The sequence below is a fragment of the Peromyscus eremicus genome, unplaced genomic scaffold (assembly GCF_949786415.1).
Source record: "Peromyscus eremicus unplaced genomic scaffold, PerEre_H2_v1 PerEre#2#chrX_unloc_3, whole genome shotgun sequence".
Classification (NCBI taxonomy): domain Eukaryota; kingdom Metazoa; phylum Chordata; class Mammalia; order Rodentia; family Cricetidae; genus Peromyscus; species Peromyscus eremicus.
In genome coordinates, this window is record NW_026734290.1 from 1,735,001 (window position 1) to 1,743,614 (window position 8,614).

The 8,614-nt window shown below is 53.3% G+C and overlaps 1 long non-coding RNA gene across 2 annotated transcripts in view; it reads left to right on the plus strand.

Annotated features, from left to right (window-relative positions):
* The window catches only part of LOC131901118 (uncharacterized), a 10,484-nt gene extending 8,976 nt beyond the window's left edge, over positions 1-1,508 (plus strand). For both annotated transcript variants that reach the window (XR_009376368.1, XR_009376367.1), the window contains exon 4: positions 1,412-1,508. This is a non-coding gene — a long non-coding RNA (uncharacterized LOC131901118). The remainder of the gene's footprint in view (positions 1-1,411) is intronic.
* Positions 1,509-8,614: the final 7,106 nt, after the last annotated feature.

Genomic DNA, 8,614 nt, shown 5'->3' on the forward strand with positions numbered 1-8,614 from the left:
TGGTTGTGTTTACCCAGTAAGGCAGTGTGGTGGCTCAAGGTGAATCCCAGTAGAAGCATCCAGAACAGGTTTTGGACACAGTGGTGCTCATAAAGAGGCCATGCAGGACTTAGGTGACATGGAGGCCAGGTTTCACAGCCCCTACCTCCCCTGACAAGCCTCCCTTCTGGGATGCAAAACACATGCAGTCCAAATACTCCTTCCTGTGTTCTCCTGCCTAGCTCCATTTGCCTTAAACCCAAGGAGAACTCCCAGGATAAAGTTAACAAAGCCACTTGTCCTACACTGCCCTGTCCACACATTATCTCAGCAGGAAGAACACTTAAAGAAGGCTCTGATATTAACAGAGGACACTATTTGTAGACCTAGAACTGCTCTGTGTGTGTGTGTGTGTGTGTGTGTGTGTGTGTGTGTGTGTGTGTGTATTGGGTGTTTGTGTGTTCCTGGTTTTGTTGTGGCCTAATCCTGTGAGTGTCCATAAGCAGTGCCGAGAGGCACAGTATGTAAGAGTTATGGTGGTCAGGCCAGGGTTGAGGGAAGGACAGGTTGGCATGTAGTGGAGCCTTCTAAGGCTCCATCGTTCAGCTCCAGTTCTGGTGAGCACAAGGTTTTCAGTGGTGCATCCTGTGTGTGGTTTGGGGCTCAGGGGTGTGCTGGGGCATGGTGGCTGAGAGCATTGTGTCAGAACCATCGGGTAGGTGGCAGGACTATCCTTTGGAGTGGCCTGCCAGGCAGGTCTATGAAGTCAGGGCCTCCAACCTCACCCCCTGCACCAGGAAGCTCCCCTTTTAGCCTCACCAAATGTCTCCAGGAGGCTTTGTAGAGATGGAGAGTTGGAAGACCATAGACAAGCTTGTCTCCAGGTGGCAGGGAGAGTGATTTCCTTCTAGGCTCCATCAAGAAGATGTCAGCAGTGTGGAGGATGGCTTCTGGAGACTTTCAGTGCTCATGGAAGGAAGGCTTCCCGTTGGGGAATACAAAGCATTTCCCAAATGAACATGGCCTAGCTACCTTGGATACCAGGGATGGGACTGTACATGGGAGACAGGGACAGAGGGAGACAGAGATAGAGGTGGAGGTGGAGGTAGAGGAGGATAGATAAATGAGAGGGTTTGGGGGGCGACAGGGAGAGAGAGGGGGGAGGGACAGGGTGAGAGAGTGTGGGAGAGCAAATGAGAATCTGCTTGTGGGGTGTTGGGTGTTCTCTAGTTTTTGGCTGTTTTTCATGCAGGCTGGTGGGAAGACCCACTCTGTCTATGGACACTTTTTTCTGTTCCATGGATCTGTGCCCCTGGAGGGAATTTTGTGTAGGACACCTGGAATGTTGTGGGACATCCATAAGGACAGACAGGGTGGGTGGGTGCTGCAGGCATCCTGGAGTTAAGAGTGAGAATTGCTTCTTGTCCCTCAGCTTTGATGTTACCTGTCCTCGGTCCACTTGAATCTGTTGAGAGAGCTGAGTCCTGTGTGTGCCTAGGCCCTGCCACAGGTAGGTGGGTGTCCATAGAGGATACAGAGAGTTCCATGCCCGACAGGGTCTTGGGGAAGTTAGAGAACGGAAAGAGAAGTTTCCCGAATGGTGCCTGGTAGTTAGTGTAGGGTAGGGTGGGGAGGTGGGAGGTTAGGGGTGGGAGGTGGAGGACTGTGCAGGGGAGAGGGATTGTGACAGAGCTGGAAGTAGGTCAGAATGGTTGCCTGGTGCTGCCTAGGAGACGGTTAAGGTGGGGGCCTGGTCCCAGAGTTTGGTAGGCAAGAGGACAGGTGAGTGCCATATTTCTTCGTTTGATGTGTCCTTGTCTCCACCTCAGGGCCCTGGCTGGCCTGCCTGTTGAGGTGAGGTTGTAGAAGTCCCGGGCCCCCAGTGGTCCCTGCTTCTGTTGATATGGGGCAGCATCCACCTGAATTCACTTCACCATGGAGGCCAAGGTTTTGGAAGGAAGCCCTTCTCCTCTTGTATCTCAATATCAGACCATCGGAGCATGGGACACGGGACTCAGGCCCCCGACCCTGGAGTCTTGTCCAGTGCACACAGCTGCCTGCCCTTTTGCCTTGTGTTCATCCGGGAGCGGCCTTCTGCCAGGTGGGACTTCCGTGCTGGACCTAGCGTCTCATGGAGTTGGGTGGTCGTCTCACTTGGTTTGAAATCTTCCCTTGTGCTCAGGGTTCTGCGTCACATCCAAGGCACTGCCCTAGCAGGACAAGAGTCAGCCTGGGAGCCCCCTTTTTGGGTGGCCGGCTTGACCTGGAAGGGTGGGCCAGAAGACCCAAGGCCATCCTGGCAGCTGTACTGGTCACCCTGGTGGGTGGATTCATGTAGAAAACTGCTGGAACTCTGAAAGCTGCTTTGTGTGTGTGTGTGTGTGTGTGTGTGTGTGTGTGTGTGTGTGTGTCTTTGTGTGTGTGTGTGTGTGTGTGTGTGTGTGTGTGTGTGTGTGTGTGTTTGGGGTGAGAGCAGGCAAGGGCAGAAATGCAGCTGTGAGAATACCTTGGCTTGGCAGCTCGGGGGCAAGGCTGAGCCCCTGGTCCTCAACCCCATGAGTATGTTTCTGAGGCTCCTCCCCTAGAATCCAGATGTGGTTTGTGGAGGACTCCCTTAGGGTCTGGGGCAAGCTCTCAAGTGTGCCTGCTCCCACATCCACACACACCTCGCTTGGCCCCTTCCATGACACCCTCCACCACCAGCTCCCTCTCCCCTCACCCCACCATGCCCTCAGGCAGGGTCTTCAGGGGGTGGAACAAAGCCCAGTGTCTCAGCGCAGTGCAGTGCATGGAGGAACCAATGGAGGAACCAGTTAAGGTCTGTGACCCCATTCTACACACCACACCCTTACCCCCTCGGATCCCTAGCAGCCTCCCTATAGCCCCTGTCTGGCCAGTCCTAGCCTAGATGGTTGACCTCCATCTTGGAGCTTTGTAGCACAGTTTTTTTTTTGTTTTTTGTTTTTTGTTTTTTTTTTTTAATTTTATTTTTATTTTTTGCTTTGCAGAGAGCGGAGGGAGAGAACCCTTCTGCCTTGGCCCTTGGCATTCTCGGTGCACTGCTATCATCACCCGGATTCAGTTTGCGGATTCCACCAGCAAGTCCCTGTGCTTCCCCGGAAATGGAGGCCAGCGGCTTAGGGAAGGGCTCTGACCTGGGTACCCAGGACCAAAGTGGTTCTCTTGTCAGCTCCATGACCCAGGTGAGCTGGAACAGGAAGCAGGGTCCAGGTGACCACCTCCGGGCGGGCACTATGAGGCTTGGCTTGCAGGTCACAGAAGCACAACCTCCCGGGTCCTGTGGCCGCCATGTCTGGGCGCAGGAGAGGACCTCTCCACAGGGGATTGTGCAGCCTGGGCTGCATGGGGGTCCTTGTGGGGAAATTTCCTACTCTGTGCTGGCCCGCCTGCCCTTACCGTGGTGCACAAGGCCACCCCAGGACCCCCTAGCTTTTGTCTGAGCCTCCCTAGCAGTATCCACAGCTCACTTCCGGAGACCACACAAACTCTGCCCTGCATCTCTGGGAGGTGCTCAGGGTCTCAGGCCTGGTTGCTAGCCACCTTGGCCAAATGTCTGTCATCCATTTAACTTCTCCTGACATCCCCTCTCCTCTCTGACTGCCAGGCCTTCTCTCTGGTTTCCCTTTTGTTCCTTTTACAAATAGCTTTCCACTTGAGCTGTGCTACAGGTGGAATTCAAGGACTGGAACCTGTCTCAAAATGTTCCTGCTCCAGAGTCATATCCTCAGATCCCTACAAGAGGTCTGAAAGCTCCTCCCGCCCCATTATCATCTTATGGAAGCTGGTTGTGTTTACCCATTAAGGCAGTGTGGTGGCTCAAGGTGAATCCTGGTAGAAGCATCCAGAGCAGGTTTTGGACTCAGTGGTGCTCACAAAGAGGACACGCAGGACTTAGGTGCCATGGAGGCCAGGTTTCACAGCCCCTACCTCCCCTGACAAGCCTCCCTTCTGGGATGCAAGACACAAGCAGTTCAAATACTCCTTCCTGTGTTCTCCTGCCTAGCTCCCTTTGCCTTAAACCCAAGGAGAACTCCCAGGATAAAGTTAACAAAGCCACTTGTCCTACACTGCCCTGTCCAGACATTATCTCAGCAGGAAGAACACTTAAAGAAGGCTCTGAAATTAACAGAGGACACTATCTGCAGTCCTAGAACTGCTCTGTGTGTGTGTGTGTGTGTGTGTGTGTGTGAGTGTGTGTGTGTGTGTGTGTGTGTGTGTGTGTGTATGTGTACTGGTTGTTTGTGTGTGCCTGAGTTTGTTGTGGCCTAATCCTGTGAGCGTCCATAAGCAGTGCCTGACAGGCACAGTATTTAAGAGTTATGATAGTCAGGCCAGGGTTGAATGTGAAGGACAGGTTGGCATGTAGGGAAGCCTTTTAGGGCTCCATCCTTCAGCTCCAGCTCAGGTGAGCACAAGGTTTAGACTGGTGCATTGTGTCTGTGGTTTGGGTCTCATGGACGTGCCAGGGAATGGTGGATGAGAGCATTGTGTAGGAACCATCGGAAAGGTGACAGGACCATCCTTTAGAGTGGCCTGCCAGGCAGGTCTAGGAAGTCAGGGCCTCCACCCCCAGCAGCAGGAAGCTCCCTTTTTAGCCTCATCAAATGTCTCCAGGAGGTTTTGTGGAGAGGGAGATTTGGAAGAGCATAGACAGGCTTGTCTCCAGGTGGCAGGGAGAGTGATTTTCTTCTAGGCTCCATCATGGAAGATGTCAGCAGTGTGGAGGAGGACCTCTGGAGACTTTCAGTGCTCATTGAAGGAAGGCTTCCTGTTGGGAGTGCAAAGCATTTCCCAACTGAACATGGCCTAGCTACCCTGGATACCAGGGATGGGACTGTACATAGGAGTGAGGCCTAGAGAAAGACAGAGATAGAGGTGGAGTTGGAGGTAGAGGAGGATAGCTAAATGAGAGAAGGAAAGTAAGGCGAGAGCAAATGAGAATCTGCCTGTGAGATGTTGGGTGTTTTCGTGATTGTTGGTGTTTTTTTTCATGCAGGCTGGTGGGCAGACCCACTCTGTCTATGAACACTTTTTTCTGTTCCATGGGTCTGGGCCCCTGGAGGGAATTTTGGTGAGGACACCTGGAATGTTTAGGGAAATCCATAAGGACAGACAGGGTGGGTGGGTGCTGCAGGTATCCTGGTGTTAAGAGTGAGAATTGCTTCTTGTCCCTCAGCTTTTTATGTTGCCTGTCCTCGGTCCACTTGAATCTCTTGAGAGAGCTGAATCCTGTGTGTGCCTAGGCCCTGGCACAGGTAGGTGGGTGTCCACAGGGGATACAGAGAGTTCCATGCCTGACAGGGTCTTGGGGAAGTTAGAGAACGGAAAGAGAAGTTTCCTGAGTGGTGCCTGGTAGTTGGTGTAGGGTAGGGTCGGGAGGTGGGAGGTTAGGGGTGGGAGGTGGAGGGTTGTGCAGAGGAGAGAGATTGTGACAGAGCTGGAGGTAGGTCAGAATGGTTGCCTGGTGCTGCCCAGGAGACATGAGCCCAGGGTTTGGTAGGCAAGAGGGCAGGTGGGTGCAATGTTTCTTCTTTTGATGTGTCCTTGTCTCCACCTCAGGGCCCTGGCTGGCCTGCCTGTTGAAGCGAGGTTGTGGATGTCCCCGACCTCCAGTGGTCCCTGCTCCTGGTGATGTGGGGCAGCATCCACCTGCATGCACTTCACCTTGGAGGCCAAGGTTTTGGAAGGAAGCCCTTCTCCTCACCTATCTCAATATTAGACCATCGGACCATGGGACACGAAGCTCAGGCCCCCCACCCTGGAGTCGTGACCAGTGTACACAGCTGCCTTCCCTTTTCCCTTGTGTCCATCCGGGAGCGGCTTTCTGCCAGGTGGGAACCTGGTGCTGGGCCTAGGGTCCCATTGAGTTGGGCGGTAGTCTCCCCTGGTGACACAATTTCCCGTGTGCTCTTGGTTCTGGGACACCACCACCCCACTGCTCTAGCAAGTCCGGGGTCAGCCTGGGATGCCCCTTCTTTGCTGGACCCTTGACCTGGAAGCTTGGGTCAGTAGACCCAAGGAGTTGTAAGGGTCACTCTGCTGGGTGGAGTCATGTAGACAGCTGCTGAATCTCTAAAAGCAGCTGTGTGTGTGTGTATGTGTGTGTGTGTGTTTGTGTGTGTGTGTGTGTGTGTGTGTGTTTCTTGGGTGATGGCTGGAAAGGGGCAGAGATGCAGCTGTGAGAATACCTTGGTTTGGCTGCTGGGGGCTACGATCCTGAACCCCAACCCCATGAGTATGTTTGTGAGGCTCCTCCCCTAGAATCCAGATGTGGTTTGTGGAGGACTCCCTTAGGGTCTGGCTCAGGCTCTCAAATGCGCCTGCTCCCAAATCCACACACTCTCCCCTTGGCCCCCTCCATGACAACCTACACCAACAGTCCCTTCTCCCCACACCCCACCATACCCACAGGCAGGGTCTTTAGGGGCTCGCACAAAGCCAAGTATGTCAGGGAAAGTGCAGTGCTTAAAGGTTAAAATGGAGGAACCAGTTAAGGTCTGTGACCCCCATCTACACACCACACCCTCACATTCTGCACACCCTCGGATCCCTAGCAGCAGCCCTAGAGAACAATGTCTGGACAGTCCTAGCCTAGATAAATGGCTTCCATCTTGGAGCTTTGGCTTTTTTTTTTGCTTTCCGTAGGGCGGAGGGAGAGCACCCTTCTCTCTTGGCCCTTGGCATTCTCGGTGCACTGCTGCCATCACGAATTTTCAGTTTGCCGATTCCGCCAGCAAGTCCCTGAGCTTCCCTGGAAATGGAGGTGGTCTGGCTATGGAAGGGCTCCCGCCTGGGTCCCCTAGGACCAAAGAGGTTCTCTTGCCTGCTCCGTGACCCAGGACAGCTGGAGGAGGAAGCAGGGTCCAGGTGACCAGCCATGTCTGGGAGCAGGAAAGGACCTCTCCACAGGGGATTGTGCAGCCTGGGCTGCATTGGGGTGGTTGTGTGGAACTTTTCCTGCCTGTGTGCCAGCTCGCCTACCTTTACCATGGTGCACAAGGCCACCCCGGGACCCCCTAGCTTTTGTCTGAGCCTCCCTAGCAGTATCCACAGCTCACTTCCGGAGACCACACAAACTCTGCCCTGCTTCTCTGGGAGGTGCTCAGGGTCTCAGGCCTGGTTGCTAGCCCCTGTGCCCAAATGTCTGTCATCCATTTAACTCCCTTCTTTACATCCCCTCTCCTCTCTGGGTGCCAGGCCTTCTCTCTATCTTGCATTTTGTTTCTTTTACACCTGGCTTTTCTCTTGAGCTGTGCTACAGGTGGAATTCAGGGACTGGGACCTGTTAGAAAAGGTTCCAGCTCCAGAGCCACATCACCAGATCCCTGTAAGGGGTCTGGACCCCTCAACCCTCCATCATCATCCTATCCAACCTGATTGTTCGTACTCAGTATGGTTGTGTGGTGGCTCAAGGTGAATTCCAGTAGAAGCAGGCAGAACAGGATTTGGACTCAGGTGTGCTCACAAAGAGGCCAGGCAGGACTTTAGGTAACATTGTGGCCAGGTTTTATGGCTCCTGCCTCCCCTGAAAAGCCTCCTCTGTTTCATGCAGGACACACATAGTCCTGTCTTCTCCTGCCTAGCTGGACTTATCTTATACCCGGGGAGAACCCCCAGAGTGAAAGTCGAAAACCTCTTGTCCTGAACTCACATGTCCAGACATCATCTCAGCAGGAAGAATACTTAGAGAAGGCTCTGAAATTAACAGAGGGCACTATCTGGAGTCCTACAACTGCTAAGCATGCAGGAGAGCTTTTGTGTGTGTGTGTGTGTGTGTGTGTGTGTGTGTGTGTGTGTTTCTGTGTGTGTGTCTGTGTTTGTTTGTTTGTGTGTGTGTGTGTGTGTGTGTGTGTGTGTGTGCATGTATACCTGGGATTATTGTGGCCTAGTCCTGAGAGAAGACATAGCAGTGCCTGAGAGGCTCAGTATGTAAGAGTTGTGGTGGTCAGCTTGGGGACGTAGGGGAAGGACCGGTTTGCATGTAGGGGAAGTCTTTTAAGGCTCTTTTCTTCAGCTGCAGCTCAGGTGAGCACAAGGTTTGAAGTGGTGCATCCTGTGTGTAGTTTGGGGCTCAGGGGGGTGCCAGGGCATCGTGGATGAGAGCATTGTGAAGGAACCATCAGAAAGGTGGCATGACTGTTGTTTGGAGTGGCCTGCCAGGGAGGTCTAGGAATTCAGGGCCTCCACTCCCACCAGCTGAACATGGCCTAGCTACCCTGGATACCAGGGATGGGACTGTACATAGGAGTGAGGGATAGAGGGAGACAGATATAGAGGTGGAGGTAAAGGTGGAGGAGGATAGATAAATGAGAGAGGGGGGTGACAGCAGGAGAGAGGGTGGGAGAGCAAATGAGAATCTGCCTGTGGGGTGTTGGGTGTTTTCGTGATTGTTGGTGTTATTTTCATGCAGGCTGGTGGGGAGACCCACTCTGTCTGTGGACACTTTTTTCTGTTCCATGGGTCTGGGCCCGTGGAGAGAAATTTGTGTGAGGACACCTGGAATGTTTAGGGAAATCCATAAGGACAGACAGGGTGGGTGTGTGCTGTAGGCATCCTGGTGTTAAGAGTGAGAATTGCTTCTTGTCCCTCAGATTCTATGTTACCTGTCCTCGGT